This window comes from Apis florea, unplaced genomic scaffold (genome assembly GCF_048593485.1).
Source record: "Apis florea isolate Af1SG1 unplaced genomic scaffold, ASM4859348v1 contig_3517_pilon, whole genome shotgun sequence".
NCBI classification, from domain to species: Eukaryota; Metazoa; Arthropoda; class Insecta; order Hymenoptera; family Apidae; genus Apis; species Apis florea.
The window spans coordinates 2,131,536-2,155,043 of NW_028256778.1; the positions used below are offsets into that span (position 1 = coordinate 2,131,536).

Below are 23,508 nucleotides of genomic sequence, written 5' to 3' on the forward strand. Positions count from 1 at the left end.
TATCTCATGTAGAATCGTGAAAGAGTTAATCATTCATAACTCAGGTATATATGTCATGCGTTCATATGACGTTATTTATTTATTCCATGTGTACATTCGTTCCCTGATGTATGGACACTGGACGTGCATTTACACACTGTATGTTGAATTCGAACGAATTTCATCGATTTACCTATCAATGTAGAACAAGGCAAATCGAAATAAGCCATTAAAATTGCTTTATTTATCAATCGATCGATTATTCGAAGGCATGCGATACGAGCATCCATTATTATCCTTCAATGCGTATGAATACGTGCACATCATTCGTTCCCTGGCAAGAAAATCGTGGAATGCATAATGAAAAAGTTGATCGAGGAAAGGAAACAATGCAAGAGATAAAAAATAGCACACACCAAAGTGACAAATCCGAATCGATTGTTTTCCCTTGTCGTCGAACGAAACGCTGTTTCTACTAAAATAGGTACAAGTGGTGAAAGAGAATAAAGAGTAAATAAGCAAAGGCGTGGTAACAGTAGAGATGAGGGTAGAAACTAGAGAAACCGAAGAAAGCAGATAAAAGTAGAGAAGCGCGGTCGTTTGGCGAGCTGCCTGGTACATTGTGACCACCGTAGGGGAGGATTTAGTAGGAACTCGTTGCGCGTATAGGTCGATGCAATTTCGAGCGTGGGAGAGCGAAGCGTGTCCGAACCGATTTTGCGGTCCTCCGAGACATTATTGTTCGCATCCGTTACCATTCCGGATGTAACACGTAGCAAGATTAACGATTCGTCAATTAGCGCGGCTAATGTATTTATGAGATAACCTCGTAATCTCTTCGAATCCGTTGCCGATTCGCTTATTTCTACCTTTGTTTCAATACGTACAATAGAAACAGGAAGGATCGATTGTTATAAGAAGTTTTTATTTTAACGTTACATTACCATTGATGGACAGATCAAAGGGGAGAATCTTGCTTGTTGGAGCCAGAAGTTGCAAGTTTTCAACCTTTGGAAAAAGATTAAGAAGTTATTATTATTTACGAAGGGATTTCGATGATCTTGAAAGAAGAAGAAACATGATATCATTCAAGCTAAGTTTCCCCTAAGTAATCAAGTTGATTAAGTTTTTAAAGTATTTATAGAAAATACTTAGGACAAGGATATATGCTGGTCGAAGAAGAACATATAGATGGAGTCCAATTGGAATTGGTCATTGATGGAAAATGCATTACAAATGGAAAGAAACGTGATCCATCCTACACGAATGATTCTTCGAGTAATCGTATTGAATGACATTGACTCTTCGCCCTCGAGGTATTATATGTACAGTATAGTGTTCGGTCACACGATGGGGAATGGAACGCATCAGTTATCCGTGGAGATAAAGACGTTCCGAGAACAAGCTATAACGGCTTCTCTCTCGATCTCGTTCTCTGGCTATTGGAAAATGGGAGAAAAACATTTTTTTTTATACAGCGAAATCCATTTTGTTTTATTATAACGCGTATTGCAGGTCGAGGAGGATCGACACTTTATGCACCCTGTTTGTTACACGTCGTGTTTTAACGCAATTTTTAATATTGCCTTGGCTGTAGAACAGCGAAGAGTAAAAAAACGTGATTGATGCAGAAAACATAGCGTGTAAAACATCCGTGAAACGGTCATCCAAGATCCTATTTTGGCGCGATGTGCAATGCGAATGTATAAAACGTTCTGAAAACATATGTCTGGAAAATTGAATCTGTAACATTTAAACGGGCACCATTATAATACATATATATCTTATTATATTTATGGTATGTTATTCCAATTCAATACTAAAAATGTATCTTGTATATTATGATGAAAAATCAAAATATATTGTGATTTATAGTAAAACATGGAAATTGGTATAAAAAATATTGATTGAAATTTATTTATCAACGTTAGAACTAGACATATAATTCCTAAGTATCTATTTTAAATATAAATGATTATAATTAAAGTCATATCATGAAAATAAATAGATATATGTAATTAGTAAATTATATTTCTATATTTAATAAAATACATTTTATAGTAATCGTAAAACAAAAAATTTATTTTGATAATCTATATAATATGGAGTTTTTGCTCTATTTCCATCTCGCTTCATCTAACAAAAACTTCAATATAACTTAGATAAGTTTCAATCCACATTCCTGCATGTCAACTTTTATACATTTGTTTTGACTTTTAAAACTGATTCTTTAAAGATGTTCTTCCCACGAATATATTAACATTGCACTCTATATTTGATTCTATAATTAAAACAACGTGTCTTGTTTGTTTAACGAGGAGACAAACATTAAGTAAATATTCGGTTAAAAGTATCATCGAGTATCTTGTAAATTATTTAAAAACTTTCAACTCGTCATTTTAAATGTTAAATTTGTTGAACAGATTCTTATAAGAGGATGTAATCGAAATAAATGAGAGAGCAAATCTCGCTAAAATTTGCTCAGAATCTATTATAATATAAAATTAATCGTAATTCCTGACATATTTCATCGTTCTCTGAACGCGCGGATTCTGTGCAAGAGCAATTCGGGTGCGTAATCGGTGACATAATGCGTTCAATCAATCATTCAATCAATCAATCGTCACATCATTCAATAGACATTGTTCGACCTATTGTAATGTCACTGGATCCAAATAAGAAGATATCAAAGTATCAAGATATCAAATTGAATATTGAAGCTCACAATTAAGAATCAAATTTACAATTACATTCTATCTGTAAAAGATATAAGTAATAATAATTTTTTCTTTTTGAATAATTTAAATACTGCAAGTACATACATTTTAAAGTCTGCAATCAAAAATATTAATAATAATATTGTCATTACATAATACATTTTTTTTAAATTGTTTGATCCTTTTTGAAATCACACAATGATGTTATTGACAAATAAATTATTGACAAAATTATTGATGATGTGCCCGTTTCTTAAAATAATTCTTAAAAAATTTTCAAAAGATTCGTAAAATAATGACTTGATTTTTTTTGTTTTGTACTTTTTGAAATATATGTATATGTACAAAGATCCAGACCTTTTTGAAGAACTTTAATGTATCTGTGAATAAAAATACAAAAAGAAACTTTGTATAAAAGTATGAGTTCCTTTTGAAGTTAAAAATATAAAATAACAATGGACTGATTTTTCGTTAGATACCAAGGAATAAATTAAAAGTTGAATTTATTGCAATATTAATTTCTTGATTGATTTCGATAAAATAATTAATTTCAATATTTATAGATATTACACGTGAAATATGCGACTTTTAAAATATAAATGAAACTAAACGTGGTAATATCAGGATAAAAATTCTCGAGAAATTCAATTTGCATTAGTGCAATAAAATTCATAGAAAATTCGATCCTTCGTTTTATGGGGAATCGGTTAACTCATATCGAAAGGTAAAAAAAATTTCCTCAAAGCTTTCTAGGAACGCGAAAGAACGAAACGAGCGGTGAAACTGTGGTAATAAGGACAGCGAGAGTAAGGGAACAACGAGAGAAGAAAGTAAACCACTACGAAAGTGGAAGGAAAAAGAAAGAACAAAAGAGATTTGTGAGCTTACTATCACCTGGTATTCGACCGAAATCGTTTCTAGCTTCGTAAATCTTCAGGAATATCCAAAGATAGCCAAATGTTTTTTAAAGTCTCCATTCTTCTTCTTGTCTAACCACCAAAATTTATAGTCTTACTATCATTTCCATAATATACACATATATATGTATATCAAAAGGACTTTCTCCCAATGACAAACGATCGCACAGAATAGTCCTAAAAATTAACTGACCTAATTTTCTAATTCTTGAGATGATTCCAAGCAACTTTTTCCTTCGCGAAAATTTTCGTTTTATCAACGAAAAACGTTAGCCAATCACAAAAACTTTTGGAAAAGGAAGAAATTATTTTGCTTTTTGGAATATTATAAATTATCTTTTTATATAGAATGATCGATTTCGAAAATAGATAAAAATAGATAAAATTTAAAATTGAATGATCAAACTGTTATGTTAAATAACATAAGGATCAAGAATGCTATTTTCTTTCTTTCCATCATTAATATAAACTAATAATAAGTTTAATTAAACGGGACTAAACATTAAACGAAAAATTAATAAGAAATTGATTTAACGTCGAATTATTAAAATTTGGCGAAGAAACATCATTGAATCAAATTTCTATCAACATTGCACATTTCAAAATGTTAGAAAAATGTTAAACAAAATAATCTCATTAATAATTTTTTCATCCCATCATTAACCAATGTAACTAATGTACAACAAACAAACCCAAACAACTAAAAATCGAAAAAAATATTAAAATCGTTGATCGCGATTAAAAGTTAGAGAAACGTTGAAGTGGCGGATAAAAGCTTAACGATAAGAGGGTGTGTAATCGACTAGCGGGGGAAATCGTTACCTTTCTAAATGTTGAAATAAACGAAGAGCCAAACAAAAGGGGGGAGGGGAGAGGGAGGAAGGACAAAAAAGAAAAGAAGCGATAGATAAAAGGGCGAAGTTGGGCGAAGGGGAGTAATCGATAAAGGGTTGGGAGCGCGTTTCCACGAGATTCCTGTGAATCGTGGTCAAGAGGGGGGGATAGATAGTCGAGGAAATAGCGAGGCGGAGAGGAAGTACGTGATCCGGAACCTAGTACGTATCACCTATTGGAGAATCTAGCTATTATACGATGCATCGCGTCGCGTCCTCTAGGAATAGACTCGGCTGACCCCTCGAGGAGGGGGGGGGGGTTAAGACCGTGCTTTATTTTGCCTTCTTGGGGAGGCCATCCGTGGAAAGACGGTATTTTTATTCAAATTTCATTCGATCCGTTCTCAAACTTTCCCTCTGCCTTCCTCGAGTCGAGAGTATTATACGACTTCTCTCTTCAGATAAAATCGTCTCGGTCTAATACCGAGACTTTTCAAATTTATTCTATTTGTCAGAAACCGATTCTCGGCTTTCCACGTATGTACATAATATTTGAATCTTCGTTCGACTCCGCTCTTTGCTACGTCTTGATCGTTACTCGATTACTCGTGGATACGATTACTCCATTAACAATCTGATACGATCTCCTTGTTAATAATCTGATCTGAACGATTATTAACGAGGGTCGTGGAGGATTATTCGAAAGCCAATATAATTTCGAGGGTTGGAAGGATGATTTTCTGCTTTGATGGAAGAGAATGCAAATATATTGTTGATTCGCAAACAAACTTCAAGGTTTTGAAATTATTTGAAAAATTGGTTACATTTTTCTTCGATAATTTATAATTTTTGTTTTCAGGAAATAATTTTATACGAAAGAATTTGAAAATTATTCGCGAATATTTTTAATTTCATACTTATGTTGTGTACGCCATTTTACTTATTTGTTTTAATATAGAATTGGAAGAATATTATATATAATAATATAATAATGATAACAGTTAAAAAATCAAAAATATGTTTAAGAAAAAAAGAAGAATTTCAAAGTTCTGACGGAACTTTAAAAATTGATTTTATAAAAACTATCTTTTCGACACTAAATTTCGAAAATAAGATATAAATTTTTCTCACTAATAACTAATCGTTAATATTAAACCAGTAAATGATTACAATTTTAATTTTCGTTTCACCAACAATACACACAATAGAGGAATAAGAATAACGTGGTCTTTTAGTTGTTGAATAGACAATACCTTTAGTGGTCGCATACACGATAAGTGTTCCAAGTGTCAGTGCCAATGTCAGCGCTGAGTTATCGTCTAGTCGTTTGTCGAAGTCAACCTACGGTTTGCCAAAGATATTCGATGAGCAGAGAAGAATTCGATGAGTTGAGATAAGATTTAAACGAATATGTGTTAAACCGAATTTTTAAGTAAGTAAAATATGAATTTATTAATCGTAAAACTGAAAATAAATTTTATCAATAATAGGATTACAATAAAGATTACAATTGACACTTTTCTATGAATAAAAATAAAATATATATGACTTCACATAAAATTTATGCCAGAGGCACGAATATGTAAATTCTCTGAATTTGAGTAAATATATAAAGTAAATGTTAGTTTTTTATTTTTAACTTCAATGATGAAATGTTTTATAATCAAATTAAATTTTGAAATAAGTACTAACATGTCAAAAATGTTGATCTCGTTGGTTTCTTATATTATATACTTTTAAAGTATAAAGTGTCGTAAGTTATTGAATCGCAATATTTCATATATATAGTTTTATTCATAAAAAAAATATCGCAATCTTTCTTGCGTTTTCGTTAATAAAATTTATTTTCGACTTTTTAATTTCAATGATATGTGATCCATATTTCTTCAATTAGAAGATTATACGTATAAAGGTAAAAAAATCATATGAAAGAAAAGTAAATTAATGATTATTAGTTGAATGCCCAAATATATAAATTGCATAAATGCATAATTTTGTAAGAAATAATCGAAGTAAAAAAAAAATAAATAAATAAATGAATGAATAAGATATTTTACAATTGGAAGATTTTTTATAATAATATATTGCATATTTATACATATATGAAAATATATCACATAACATCTAACTCATCAGTACTTTGTCGATATATTAATATTGTTTCTAAAAATGATTTGTTTAAAAACATTACTTTACATTAAAAATTGTCAAAAAATATTTAAAAAGAATCCCTTTAGAGCAATATTTTTTGAAAATTTTTAAAAAATTAAAAAGATTTATAGAGGTTTTTTTACATATTAATAAGATGAACTTATTTTAAATTGAATAAATCCATTTTATTCTATTATTATATTCGAAGATATGTAGTTCAAATTGTTAAGAAACAAAATGTTGTTACAATTAAGACTGTATAAGAATTATTCTAATATAATAAAATTATAAATTATAGGTTTTCGATGAATTATATATTATTAATTAAAAAAATAAATAGAGAAATAATAGAGAAAAATGAGATAAATGATTATATAGATATATCAATATATTAATATGTCTTAATGTACATCTTATATTGTACATTATATTGTATTTTTTTTTTTTTTTTGCATATTCATATTATTTTTCATGCATATTTGCATATTTTTCATGCACAAATATTATATGCTTTTTGCATATTTATCATGCAAAAACATCTGTAATCCACCATGAAAAGCTTATATTAAAACAATTTATAATAATATGCTTAAATATTATAAATATAATGTGATGCATTGTGAATAATAAGAATTGAAAGAAAACACCTTGTTCACGTAAGCAAATTTAAAAAAAAATTCTTATACTTTATTTTATGTAGAAAGATTAAAAAAAATTAATACGAATTAAAAATATAATAATTATTTCCACTTTTCTTAAATGTTAACGGATGTAAACAAATCAAAATATTTCGCTCATCTTCTTTCTATAATATATATAAAAACGAATATCTATGAATCTTCAACAAACATTAAATTAATTATTATTTATATTATTTATTATTACTCTATTTATATTACCATTATATTAAACATTACTAATTTATATTACTAATTTAAGTAATTGAATATAAATTATTAAAAATTATTCGAACAAAATTATCATTAAAATTATTATAAATTTAAAAAATTATTATAAATTATTCGTACAATTTAATTGAGAATATTTTTCACGTAGATACAATTTAATTTTTTTTGCACATTTAATAACTAATGTTCAACAAATTTCTACTATTCCATTTACTATATCTACTTATGATAAATTACCATGATACATCAGAAGGGATTAACACGTTATTAATCAATGAAGCATATTAAAAAAAAAAATAGCCGATTATGATCTGTGATTAGATTGAAAGATTAGAAGAATTAATCTAACAGAGTATCAATTGTAAAAACTTAAAGTTTTGTAAATATTAAAAAATATTTCTCATTTTTTATAAAATATAAAAAAATATAAAACTATATACTGAAAAAAAAATAAAATTCCACAAAATATATTTACAGTGTATTTAAAAAATATAAATAACTAAAATTGAATTTCCAATCGATTTTTTTTTTTGCATAATTTTTTTAAAATTAATGTTAAAATTAATTTTTTAATGACAAAAAGTTTCTTGATTAGTTATCTAAAAAATTGTAAAAAATTAGAAAAAAACACTAATTTATGAAAAAGAGAAAAAGATAGTTTAAAAAAAATGCTTCTATTTCTAATATAAGAGTGTCTTATATAAATATTTTTTTATAAGGAAAATTAAAATAACATTTTGCAATAAAATAACTGATTTAGAATAAATTTTAAAACATTTTTGTCAATTTGCAAAAATCACAAATATTTTTGCCTATTGAAAATTTTCTGCTCTGATCCTTCAGTTTTTATTATTTCATATTTTATCATATGTTTACAGTTCATATTTAATCGAAATATATACATATCATACCTATTAAAATATTAAAAAAAAATAATAATTAACGAAATAAGTCGAAGTTTACTTCTATAAATCGAACTATTAACAACTTAAAGTTAATAAATACATCATAAGACATCGAAATCAATCGATATTGTTTTCTTTCTTTCCAATCAATGATATAAATGTCACGTATATCCTTACTTCTTTCAACCATGTGCATCATATTCAAAAATCGAACTTTTTTTTAAGACAGTAAAGTTGGAAAATTATTAACCTCTATATAAAACTTATTGTACAAATTTTCTTTCGTTAAATCTTTTTTATTTGAAAATTTTGATAAGTCGAAACATTAATAACTCAAAGATTTTAGCTTTTCCCTTTCGAATTAATAATCGAAATACGAGTATATATTTTTACTTTTTATTATGCAGATACCGCATGATCTAATATTACTTCTCTTTTAATATTACTTCTATACATTAGATTAATGTACGCTCGAATGTACGCCAACGCCAAAGTGTAGATATGTAATTTATCAGTATTGACCACGATTCGCCTTGCTGTCGATTTTTACTCTCTGAATCGAACGACGTTGAATTAATGCGCTCATATATCGTATTCGAACATAATGAATAATAATTATAAGTAGATGCAATAAGACTTCGCTTAATTTTTTTTTTTCTTTGTATAAATAACATTCCGTTGTTCATTTCTACAATTTTTAAATATATTCTTATTATTAAATCTGATATAATGATTATTTATTACCAATTTTAAAATTCCTACTAATTATTATTCTTACTTTCATCGGATACTCGCTATACAAAATACTTTTTATCACAAGTTATAATAGGTCTTGCTTTCAATTCTACACGATGTTCTAGAAATATATTATCATAACATGGCAGTACATTATATGCAAATATTGAAATAAATCGATGCCAAACTTATAAAGAAAACTATCAATTAGATTATTAAAAAAAAAAGAGAAAATACAAGTGAAGTGATAAAAATTATTAATAAATGTTGATAAAATGGATGAGAAAGTTAAAAAAGAAACCAACAACACACGGTGTTCCCAAGCGGTCACCCATCCAAGTACTAACCGTGCCCGACGTAGCTTGACTTTGGTGATCGAACGAGAACCAGTAGTTCCTACGTGGTATGGTCGTTGGCGCTTCATTTATTCATCTCTCTCTAGAAATAGTACTTTTATTCCTAAAATATAAAATACAAAAGTGATGTGAAAGGCAATAAGATCTACAAATAACCAAACAATTACATCGATTTAAATAATATAGCAATATATGCTTTTAACAAAGTCTCTAAAATTTAAAAAATGAAGAAAAATTCACAGTATATGAGGCAACACATAAAATCATAAAAATTAATGAACATTGATAAAATAAATGAGAAAGTAAAAAAAGAAACCAACAACACACGGTGTTCCCAAGCGGTCACCCATCCAAGTACTAACCGTGCCCAACGTAGCTTGACTTTGGTGATCGAACGAGAACCAGTAGTTCCTACGTGGTATGGTCGTTGGTAAGAAAATTAGTACTTTTATTTCTAAAATACGAATAATTTGGAAAATAATAGAAACATTTATAAATAATTAATTTATACTACTATGTTTTTTGTAAAGCTTATAAAATTCAAAAAATGTGTGGAAATCTAGTAGGACTTCGATTAATTTTAAAGTGGATTAAAAAGGAAGATGTAATTCAGTTAAATCAAAACCGATTGGATTTATGAAATAATTCGGAAATACTTAGAATTTTTATTTTTTATATAAGTTTCTCTTCTAATTTTTTTTATAAATAATTTTTATATTTTGAATAGTTACAATTAATTCTAATGTATCAGTTATAATGGTTAACAATCTCAAACGATGAGAAATCTGATGAAAAAGGATTAATTATAAAAAGAAGTGAAATGAAAATTGAAATAGATGTTCAAACGGAAAATGGAAAATTTATATTAATCTCTATATTAACTCTTACATTAGAATGCAAATTAAAACTCTTGGGAATTACTTTTTGTTAATAATATATTAAGATCTGAAGGTTGTTATCGAATAATTTTAAATAAAATTCTCTGATAAAATGTAACAACTCTTTATTCTGAAACGTATTTCGTTTCTTTAGTAAACAGAAGACTCCCGATAATCGCGAATTGATTAATCGAGATCCCACTGTATAACGCAGAGGCTGCTATAGTTTCAACTATCCGCCATGATCAATGATTCGTAAATCGGTATAATAGTATAATAGTATAAGTATATAACGTGTATAAATAGCAAAACAATCATCAGTTTCTAAGTATTTAGATGAAACCTAAGAATGATGATCGGTTGGCATTATCGATTTTCTTACATGTAAGAAAAATTCCGTTTATAGAGATTGATACAGCGATATATATCGGAAACGAAAGGATAAGGAAGTGGCTCATTGGTAACCCGCATAATCGTATAACTCTTGGCGTTCACGATGAGAAATGAGAAAGTTTGGAAACAAGTCGACTGATCGTGATCGATCAGTTAGAGGGAGGATAGTAGATTCAATTCATCCGACGCGAACTTGCAATTTTTCTGATCTCGGTGCACGTGAATGATTCCACAGGGAACGCGTTTGGCATGGAAATGTCTGTTTACTATGTAAAGCGTCGCTCTCGATTACGAGAACGCTTCTACGTTTATTTTCCCATTCTTTTTAGAATTTTCAAAGATATATTAATATATTACAATAAATTATTTCGCGCCGTTTATAATCCCAATTAAAATTTCGACATTTATAGCGTTCGAAATGAAGAGGTTGCAATCAAACTCTTCCGTTTACATCCAAAATTGTTCATATCGTTCGATTTTTGATTATGATAATTCTTTGGTAATGAAACTGTAAGCTTCAAGTTCAAATCAGATATATTTATTGAGATATATATTGAGATATATTTGAATTTGAAAAATTTTTAAAATGAAAAAAACAAAAATTTATTTTCAATCTTGAGTAAAAAAGTGATATCCAGTTACACGTTTTTAGTGTATCACTAGATTTTGATATTTAGCTTTTTAATAGTTTTATTTAACAATTTTTTTTTACAGCAGGATGAAAAATTACTAAGATCAAAACATTTTATAATTTAAAACTTTGCCGTGTCTCACATTATTACTCAAATTATATTTAAAAAAACGCATTAAAACTATGCTCAATTGATTCTATCTTCTCAAAATAATATTTGACCAGAAAAAGAAATTGCCCCATGTATAATCCATTATTCAAAAAACTTTTATTTTTTAAATTTTATACTGATCAAATTTACTTTAATCAAATTAAAATATCATTTAAATACTGTTATTATTATTATTATTATAAATAAACAAGGATCAAAATATCCTTGAATATTTATGAACAGGAATATAAATTTGTTTTAATTTTCTTCGATTATCACTGCATTCGACAAGTTTCCATACCAAAAACTTCTGACCTATGAAATACTTACACAAAAAGCGACGCCACAAAACCATGACCACTTCTCTATCGGCTACCAGGATATTAAGAATATACGAGGAATCGCTGAAAGGATTACCAGTTGCCCGGAAATCGAAGGTTGCAGAGTTTGCGCGGTTTAGAATCCAATATGATCGGGGGGGAAAAATTACGAGATCGAGATGATTCCACGAACAGTTCCAGAAGATTTCAATAAGTCTGGAAAGCGAGTTGGAAACAGGTATCGATGAATCTCACGATTTTGCAGTCATTCACGAACGGATAAACATTGATACGGCAGTGTGATCCGATTTGCCGCGGGAATAAGCCATTTTGGCTGTGGAAAATCCTTTTGGAATTTTGAATTGGAAGATATGGAACAACGTTGCGGCCTTATTTTCCCTTTTAACGTATTGTGGATTTTTCTACACTACAAGTGGCATCGAAGTGATCGGGATTTTTGTCTCTTTTCTGTGATTCAGTTCGATGCGAATGAAAAACTTGCGATATTTTTTCGATGGAGAAACAACAATAAAACGGTTCTGGAACAAGAAAAAATAAAATAAATATAACGAAGCAAAAGTTGAATTGATAGTTTTTGCAACTAATCGATTTCAAAATAAAGAGGAATTAATTGTATTTCACGTAAGATAGGTTAGAATTGTTAAAATTTATACATTTTTAATTTAAGAATGTTGATACATTCTTGCGTATGAATTAATTTTATTAATTATAAGCTTATTTATTTCTATTGTTCTATCATATTCTCTATTGTTTAAGATTTAATATAGAAAAGAATGGGTTTATTTATTAAGTTATAAACAATTTAAGTATGCATTAAAAATAAGATAGAAACAGAATGAAACGGTTCACGTTTTATTTAACGTGAATTTAAGCTTTATAACTCGATAAATAATCGTCAGTCGATATTTTCATCATTTGAAATTCCTCTTCAAACTTTGTTTCACGATCGAAGATTTAAAATTTTTCCTTTAGAGAAGATATTCAAAATATAATAAAATATTTAACGAACACTTTAGGAAAGAATAATATAATATCTTTTAAAAATTTTAAAGATCTACATTATACTATAATTCTTAAGAAGTTAAAACATTCAGATATTCAATAAAGGAATAATTAACGTGTAGGAATATATGTTAAATTATTTAAAATATACATTTTACATTTTTACGAAATATGAGTAGAATTGTGTTAAGAATTTACATTTATCGTAATTTGCATTGCAATACTATCATCAATTAAAACGTTCATTCTAGAATTTTCTCATTTTTCAAAATATCTTGTTGAAATATTTAATAATAAAATTCTTTTAAATAATATTAGAAAGCTCTACGTGCTTTCTAGATTAATTTACCTGTTCTAAATTATTTATATTTAAGGATAGAATAAATGAAATTTCAGTATATATTATAAAAAATTATTTTCAAAATATTACACGTTATATTAGTACAATATAATATTCTTCAAAATTTTATGATAAAATGATAAATGTCAATTATTTATTACGTTATAAGTAAGTTTGTTATTTCTATTGCATTTTATTTGCATGTTTATATAAATATAAATTTGTAATTTAATTAATCAAGTCAATTAACATTTGTGTTTACTCCAAGCTAGAATCGATTTTCCAAAAATGTATTAATATCTTGCACATTCAAATTCGCTTGAATCATTTCTAGTTCTTGAATGTATTAATTATCACTTTTACAAGTATTAATGATCAACTAGAATTTTCATTATTCATATTGTACATTAAAATGTGCAAAACATAATATAAAAATACTATAGTATTTCAGATAAATAGTTTTTTAAATAACGAAATATCGTGAATTAAATATGAAATTAAATTATAATTTCCAAATGCTTATGATATGTGTTTATATAACACAAAATAAATACACTTAACATTTTATTTATTCAGTAGATGTTTTGAATTAATAAATTTGACACTGATATATCAATTTTTTAAATAAACTTTTTTTTAAATGTAAAATCCGTTGGATTTCTTTAATTTATCATTATTTATTTATTTGTTTTCAAAGTTTTACAAAAATGAAAATTCGTTATATTTTTGATAAATCCTTAAATAATTTCGATTTATTATTTCCACTAATATAGACTTTCCAGTATTATACTTTGTTTCTGTTAAATTAAATGCACTTTTACTTTTTAAAAATATTCATTAAATTAACATAAGATATTCGAAGCAGCATTGGATTGCATATTTCAAAATGTAAATATATCGTGTAAATATACACGACTCATTGTGAATTCGGATAATCGGTCACGAATTTCTAACGTATTATTACTTTAATTCTACACAGGAAAAAGTATTATATAGTACAAAGTACGAGTAACTTGAATAACTTATCCGTATATATCGCTATTCCCTCTCTCTCTCTCTCTCTCTCTCTCTCTCTCTCACTCGATTACATTGGTTTAACCCAAATATCGAATGTCAATAAGAGAGAAGGAGAGCAAACGAAATCGATGATTTTCACGAAATCGAGATGCTCGTCGTGTCGATCGATCTACGTTCGAATAAAAAAAAAAAAAAAAAAAACGAATAAAGGAAACAAAGAAGGAGACACGCCATCCAGTCGATTCAACTTTAAAAGTAAGTAATAACGAATCTCATCGACGGGACAGAGGCGTAGATTAACCGACTCGCGGTACTCGACTGCCGCTTAGTTACCGCCAACTTTGATCTACCATTCGAAATGTGTTGGAAGAGGCGGAAAGTGGATGGTTCCGACATACGGGCTCGGTTAGAGGTTCGGCCAGCCAGGCCGACCGATACTCTCCAAAGCCCAGTTTCCAAGCTTTTGAGATTCCATTACGGCCAGAGGAATCAATATTTAAATTCGTAATGGAAACGTCTGGCTGCAATTACGGGAAACGGCCGAATTTTCCTCCTCCTTTTTTTTCCCCCTCTCCTCCATTCCAACATTCTTCGTCTCGTAATCGTCATCCCACTTTCCCACAATTCGATCCGCGACGGATGGATGCGGAGCAATTTCGAAAGTTCTCGAGAGTTGGAAGGGAAAAAAAGGGGGAGGGGAGGGGAGAAGAGTGTCGAAACCGTCGAGCAACTGAGCGCCACTGGTCGGCGAATCGAGTTTGAGTCGAGGTAGAATTGTGCGTGGATCAATAAATCGCGCGTGGAATAGAACGGTTGGACGGAGTTGCGAAGCAGGGAATAAAGGGAGCTTACGAGGCAGCTTCGAATTTAGCCACGTCTCTGCCGATCTGAGCAGGTATCGTTATTGCCGATCCGTCTCTCCCACTACTACCACCACTACTACTATTACTACTTTTGGCGACGATCGTCCAAATCTTCGAGATCTGCTCGCAGCGCGGTGAACAGCGCGCGGATAAGTCGATGACGAGGGAAGCTCGGTTCGTGAAGAGGAGGGACGATGGCTGGTTAGGGGAAAGGAGAAGGGAGAGTGAAAAGGTAAATCGCGCGCAAAGCTCTGACAACAGCCAGACATCCGAGAATCTGGAAATTCCGCATCGCCACACGCGTGTGTATCCTCGATGGGAGGGGAGGGGAAGGGGAGGGGAGGGAATGTGGAGCGAGTTAACGCGAGGAGCGCCGTTAATACCGGTGGCTCGCTCTCGAAGCTTTGTCCGATTCGGCTCTTGCAAAGTTTCTCCCGACGACTCCGTAATCCCGAACGAGGCTAACCCGCCAAGAGGGTTTCTCGCATCGCGAAAACTTGACCGGCACCCCGGAATTCGCCTTCTCCTTCCTTTTTACCGTCACTTTTCCCGTTTGTGTCCAAAGTTTCGAGGCAAACGTGTAACGGTCGAGCGGCTGTTCCTCCCCTGGTCTCGAACTGGAAATGGAAATGGGAGCTGAGAATACTTCGGTGAAGGGGAGGGGAGGGGAGGGGGGGATTTTACGCGTTTCGTTCGAATAGTTGTCGTTCGGGGGATCAATGCGTGCGCCGTGAAGTACTTTTTCCTTTTTCTTTCTTGTGATTAAATATGGGGAAAAAAAATAAAATGATGAGAGCAAGTGTAATTTAATTTTTATTTAAACGTGGATTTAAAATTGTTGACTGATTGTTAAATTTTGTAACGCTGTTAAAAGGTTCAAACAAGGTTAAATGTTTGATTAAAGAAAATAAAAATAATGGTATTTGTACGTGTATTTATCGTAAAATTTAATAATGTTATGTAAAAATAATTTTTAATAATTGTTATTAAATATATACATATATATATATATAATAGTATTTCATATTGATTCTTCATATTGAAGATGCTTCTTCTATAAATTATTCAGAATTTTTCAATTATTAATTTAAAGATTTAGTTTAATATTGTTGATTTTGATGAAACAATAAATATTTAATTTAAAAAAATAAAAATAATAGTATTTGTACATATATTATTATTAAAATTTAGTAATTTTTCATTATTATTGAATAAATTATTGAAAAAAAAAATCACAAGACGTTATGCAATAGATTCTTCATATTAAAGGTGCTTCTTCCATTATTCAGAATTTTTCAATTATCAAAATTGAAAATACAATTAAATTCTATTTATTTATACTTTATGTTTTTACGTATAAAACATACGTACATAATATCAGAAAATATGTTTCCTATTAAATCAATTTATTTATTATATAAAGTAGATATGCTTCTTAGTATCGATACATTGTTAAGCATAATCATAGAATTAATGAAAGTCAAAATGTCATTATAATAAGTCTCTTTCATTTCTATTTTTTAGAAATAAAAATTATAGTGAACCAAATAAAATATAGCAGATGAGTTCAGTAAAATCTCTATCATTTCCTTTATTCTTTTTCATTATCCTAACGTTCTGTTATTTGAAAGCTACATTGTTTTGCATAAAAAGAAAAACAACAATTCTATTTGAAACGATTCATACGATTTATTGTGCATTTAGAATTTAATCTAACACTATAATTATTTACAACACGCTATAACATGAATGGCATCAATTATGAGAGAGAAGAAGTAATTGTAGAACACTAGAATGATAAAAGCAATTACACTAACATTACAGATTGCCTTCAATACGATGAAACTTCATTACTTCGATCGAGATAGGAATATCAAGTTTGCTTGGAATAATGAATTGAATCACGAATATTATGATAAATATGACGTATTTCAATATTTGAAGTGAAAGATGCGAGACACTTTACCTTAGAAATAAATTTAATCTTTAAATTAAAAAATATTTTTGATTTAGGTAAAAAGATTTGAAACTCATAAATCTTTAACCAAGTCATATTTAAATAATTCATGATTTCTATAATTTATAAGACGAACATCAAGAAAATAATTGTTCTATTATTCGAAAATTTCCTTATTCATCAATTAATTTTGATAATCTGAGATTCTACAGCATTTATTTTCGGATGAAAATTCACGTAGAGTCGTGGTCTGATGGGCAAGTGCATTATCATGCAGCATAAAATAACTCCCTTGTTAGTTTTCTGATTATATTTTCACGAGGAAGCGTAGATACTCGATTACCTTAATTTATCAAGTTAATTATAAATAATTTAATTTTTAATCACACATACGTGTGAAAAATATTTGATGATCGAATTTTTTGAACAACCATTGAAATATGAAAATTTATTATCGCATTATTTACGTACGATGTTATATTATTTTTTTAATTTTTTGATTTATTCTCCCCAAAATAAAATTTTCTTTTAAAATTAGTCCCACATTATTTAAAGATTGTTTCTGTTGCCTTTTTTATATCATTTCATTTTCAAGCCACTATCAAAACTTCGTCCATTTCGCCTATTTTATTTAAATTCTCTTCATTTTCAACAAATATTCTACTTCTACTACAATCTCGATCATTACAAATAAAACGTTTATATCTAGAAACAAATTGCACGATTACGTGCATCCTACAAAATACTCCGATAAACAATGGAAATAAACCGGTTACTTTTCCAGAATTATGGACGTTGATACAAGATCCCAGGCAAGATGCAGTCACGGCGCAGTGGAATCGATGGACAGAGGCGTATCGGAAAATGGAAGTAGTAGGAAACAGTTGAGGAGCGTAATCATCCTCTAGGCGCGCAATTTACATGGATAATGCAGGAGGAAGGAGGATCCTTCTTACGCCTGACCCAATAAGACGTAACTGGTCGACCCTAAGCGAACGGTTGAAATTCAATTACGCGAATCGAGATGAACGCGACCGCGGATTCGACCCCTCGAAGCCAAGGAAAACCTAATAACGAAACAATGACCGGTCGCTTTCCAAAGATGCCCAATCGAATTTTCGACCGAGCAACGTTTCTTAACTCTCCTCCTTCCTTCGTTACCCTTGAAACCGTACTTTCGAACAGCATCGAAAGTGGTCGATTCGAAATTTGATGAAACTTTGACGAAGTTCAAGTAAGCAGGGATGATAAGAGTAGAGAAGGAAGACGTGTTTATATATTTCTACAGTTGGAAAAGAGAGAATTCTGTTTTTAAAAGATAGATTGTAAAGCAAATAGAAAAGTTGGCGTGCAGAAATGTCGAGTTGGAATGGAGATAGATTTGATGAAAACTTTAATGATTGCTTATATTATTATAGTTTTGAACTCTTTGCCACGTGCATATATATATATATATAATGTTTGTAACTATTTATATCTTAATAAATATCAATATTTTTTGAAGGCCAATTTTCGTCTCCAAAAGTATTCCACGTATATTATATAGTTATAAAGAGTATCACATTTACATTTTATATATTATATTCATAAATGTAAATAATGTCGAATTTTGATGAAAAATATATATCATATAAAATAAAAAAACGAAAGCATTACGATTTCTTATTTTGTATATTTGAAAATTTTACAGAGATAAAATCTGATCTAACGCGATGATCACACAATTACGCATTATAAGATTTTTGGACGAAGTTTGGAAAAATATAAAAAGGGATTCTGGAATTTAATTGTAAAAAATTGTTATGCAAAAGTATCCGTTAAAATTTATTTTCAATTTAATTTCACGCTGGATGAAACGAGACAGTGGCGAGACATTTCTATTTCCATTATACTCCATCTTCGTCTCGCTTCATCTAGTGTAAAATTAAATTGCATATAACTTGGAATACGAGTTTCAAGGGACATTTTTGCATACCAATTCTCTGCATTAGTTTCTAGGGCCCACCTCTTAAATTTTCTATTTATCTACTTTTATATTTCTTCATGTCAAATAATATTCTCCAGAAAAAAATATTTATTAACTAATCTCACCAATCATTAATCCCTTCATCCCCCACATTAGAACAATCAAAATGTTTTTTGACAAAACCAATATTCTATTATAAATTTAGAAATGTGAATTGCACACCCCTCCTCTTATTACATTTGTACGTAAAAACAAATACTCAGATACGCTCGTTAAACTATCTGAGATCATTCGAAATCATTGCATTGCGCACGGTATGCACGCAAGCAGGAGGAGAGAAAACGAGCGTATTTTATTAATCAGTAGGGGCATCGTTCGAGTTACGTCCGGTCTATCGAACAGCGAAATTGCTTGTCGCCGTACATTGCTTTGAGAACGTGTATATAATGCGCGCCTAATAAATTGAAACAATGCTCGAAATCGCCAGACACCATTATGCCCACTGTTTATCCATTAACCGGTGCCGTTGTTTAGGAAAAATGACCATGGCACGGGGGGAGGGCGAAAGGTGAGGCGGATAAAGGGTCGAGGGAAACAATGAGCGCGCTTCAATTATCGCGCGTGTAAAAGAAAAAATCCGCTTATATCCTCGGCGAAACCGAGTATCGACCCTGCTCCCTCCCTCCCTTTCCCCCATAACTTCAGCAAATAGCTTTCCCGTGGGGATTTTAGGGAAATCTGGAACACGGCCAATGCTGTTCCATCGCGTTACATCGCTTCTGCCTGACTTTATATTCTTTTCATTTCTTCCTGCCTATTTTCTCGTTTATTCGTTTGCCAATGCAACGAGTTACAAGCGGCCCTGAAACAACTCTGCCCTATCCTCCTCCTCCTCCTCTCTGCCTCTCTTTCTCCCCGTCTTCTTTCCACCTTTCCTTTTCCCTCGAAAAGTTTCGTCGTTAAGCGCGGCCGAGTCTCGAATGGAAACGAAAGCCTATACTCCTCCTATAATCTGAAACTTTCGCGTATCCAATTCCCGATTTTTGATTCTTATCCCTCGTTTATCGGATACGGTGATGACGGAATATCGATCGTCTTGTCGATTTTCCTCCCTCGAATTAGTAAAAACATAGGAAAAGGATTTTTTATTATAAATCAATTCACCATTTTCGATTGTTGCTCTTTAAGAATTTAATTCTCCGCCTTGCGATTTGTAGAACGGATCTGCACTGGCCGTTCGTTGTTTGCCGATTATATCTCTGTTGTAATGTTGCGTATATACACTGGCTAAAGCTGCTTACGAGCTATTTGCAAGCTGTTGCAACGCGTATAGACGTGGCATCTATTCATTGAACGAAAACAGTTCACGAACATTGTTTGCTTGGCTAATTCGTTACACGATATTTCGCGAGAGGTGTGAATAAAACGAATTGTTGCGTTCAAACAAGCAAGATCGTATCGATATCGATTCCTTGATTCTCTGGATATTTCTTGTACGTCGCTTGCAATTTGCTGAAGCATCTACAAACCGTCTACGACCTGTTTCATGAATTGTTCGCAAGCTGTCCGCTCGAATAGCAGTCTAAAAGCGGCGTAAAACTCGCAAGCGAACGATATTCGTTGATCAATTTGTTGTATACGTTGTTCACATTGTCGGTTCACCAACTGAATAAAATTAAAATATAATGGAGAGAATCCGAAAATGTTGGAAATTCAATATCAGAGAGATGAAATCAGGTCGAGTCGAGTCCCGAAAATATCTTAGAAAATTCGAGAATGTCGGAATTCGCAAGAATTTCGAGATTCTTGCGAATTTCAGAATTCTTGAGAGTTATAGTCGATAAGATCATTAAAGATGGAGTATTATAAAACAAAATAATAATTAAGTATACCAAGTTGTGAATAATTCGAATATTCACCATTTTTTTTTAAATTTTGTAAGTAAAATTGAGCATTCCTTTGATCAAAAGTTACGAATTAGAGATATCAAGATTGGATTCTCGAAATTTTTAAGAAATCTCCAACCGCCATTTTTCACACATCACTATGTGGATAGAGGATCGAATGAATGTGGATCTAGTTGTGCACTGTTTGCACAAATATCCACAGAACAGGTGAATACAGTTTACGAGCAATTGACGATCTTGTAAACAGTACGTTTATAGAAAACAGGTCCATACCATTGCTTACGAATTGCTCGCGGCAGTTTGCGAACTGTGCTCGCTGGCAGAGTGAATTTTGGAGACATTTCTGCGATAATTAGCAAGCAAATGGCTAATCAACTGGAAAACGATCGATACTTCGTTTTAAAAAACGTAATTAAATATATTGTAAACATAATTGTCGAAATAAAAATTGTTGTTCAAATAATTATTGAAATAAAATTCTTATTTTACTTATAATAATATTTGAATAAAAATAATGCGTATGATGAATAAATTAATTATTTTAATATTTATTATTTTATTTGGTATCTGTTATTAATTTGATTTGATTAAAAAAATATAAAGTATACGTTTTTATTTTTCAAAGATTTATTTAATCTGTAATTTTTGATACATATAATGTACATTGTATATATTTCTTATATAAGAAGAATTTTATTATTTTTTATTTTATATTATTATTTGAAACAATCAAACTTAACATAAATCGTTCAAAATAATTTATTTGTTAAATAGATATTGAAATTCTCATTTGCAAACATTTTTATTATGAATAAAAATTGATTTTTTTATTCCGTTTAAAATAATTCGGATTTTTATTTCTTATTTTCATTTAAATGAAAAGTATTTAATCCTGTCGCAAATTGTGTCGGTATTTTGAAAGGCTTAGTATGGAATAATTGACTGCTGTTGGTCATTAGTCAAATGTTTATCTGGAGTTTATCCCCATGTCTCTCCTACAGGATTAGAGACTTTTTTTTTTATTTGAAATGGAGAAACAAATAAAAAGAATAAATAATTACTTCAATGAAATAACAAACGATGAGCAATAATTTATTACAAAATTTATTACATGAAAGATAAAGCTTTCCTTGCCTTTCATAAGTTACAATAAATTTTATAAACTTCAAATTAAAATATATTTTAATAATTTCTCGACGTAAATAGACGTAAATCGATTAAAAATTATATAATTTTGTTTAAAAAATTAAAATTAACTTTCACGATTTTATTTGCATTAATTTGCAAAAAAAAAATTGTTCATATAATGCATTCTTTTACTAAACAACTTTTTATATAAATATTTTTTTCTATGACTTTATTTACTTACTCCGTTTCTTCTTTTTTTCTTCTTCTTCTGTTTTACTGTTTCTTGTTCTTGTTTGCAGAAATATCCTGTTAATATTGGATCATTTTTCAGTGATCAATTTTAAAGAAGCCATATATAAAAATGTTAGTTAAAGCTTATCTATTAAGTTATATGATTTTTATTTAATTTAACTTTGTGTTCGATGAAGCGGAAATAGAGTAAGAGGAACATAGAATAGTCTTGTTCTATCTCGCTTCATTCAAAAGTTTCGATTACTAATAATTTAATAATTCAACAAAATAAGTTTCAACAAATATTATCTTCTCAACTTTTATTATAGCTTTTAGAATCGACCTTTTAAAGATGTTTTATAAATGTGTTGGATGAATTTTTCGAAATCTTCATGATCTTTCATTTTTCTAGAATAGCGATCGAGATCGATCATATTCTAATGTTATTTTACTTATAAAATTAATATTCACTTTTCCAAAATGATTTTAGATAGATTCAAGTCATTCGACGTGTAATTGTAACAGAATAATTTATAACATTATTTCGTGAAAAAATTTAACATACTTACCGAGGAAAAATTAAATATCATAATATCGGCGAGAAACAAATCAAACTGTATATTTCTCAAACCACGATCACCAAGATCGATAAATAAAAGAAGAGGAAGAGGAGACATGTTCAAACAAACTTGCGTGCGTATTTTCTTTTTTTTTATCTCTTTCTTCCATTCTTCCCGCGTCGCTCACAGTAATCGAGAGGGGGTGTCAGGACAATACAGCTCGTATTTCGTGCACGCCCGACCTGAACGGGTCCTGAGTCATACTCGTCCATTCAAACTTCTTAGACAACGAAACGGGGCGAGGGTTTTAAAGTTGCATTATTAGTCGAGATAGACGTCAAAGCTGCGAGTCGAGTTTGGGGTGCAGATTTGTTTTCGAGTTTGCTCGTGCACGCTTCGCTGCGTGGGCATTCGTTTAATTATCGAATGTAAATAGGTTCGTTAGGGTGGTGGTTTTTGTGCCATCCACCTCGATCCTCTCGAGAACGGAATGACTCGTCGTTGCATCCCCCGAAATTCCTTCATCCCTTCTCATACGATTTTGCAAAACGTAATTGACCACCTCTTTCGATAATGGCCGTTTCTTCAGATATTCTCTTTTTCATTTTATGATCTGCGTGTGTTGCTAGATATATATATATA

General features: G+C 30.2%; 2 non-coding genes across 2 annotated transcripts; both read right to left on the reverse strand.

The window, feature by feature from the left end:
• Positions 1-9,443: 9,443 nt before the first annotated feature.
• LOC116415365 (5S ribosomal RNA) lies at positions 9,444-9,562 on the reverse strand. The gene has a single exon (XR_004225985.2). It is a non-coding gene; the product is annotated as a 5S ribosomal RNA (ribosomal RNA).
• Positions 9,563-9,814: 252 nt separating this feature from the next.
• Positions 9,815-9,933, reverse strand: LOC116415362 (5S ribosomal RNA). The gene has a single exon (XR_004225982.1). It is a non-coding gene; the product is annotated as a 5S ribosomal RNA (ribosomal RNA).
• Positions 9,934-23,508: the final 13,575 nt, after the last annotated feature.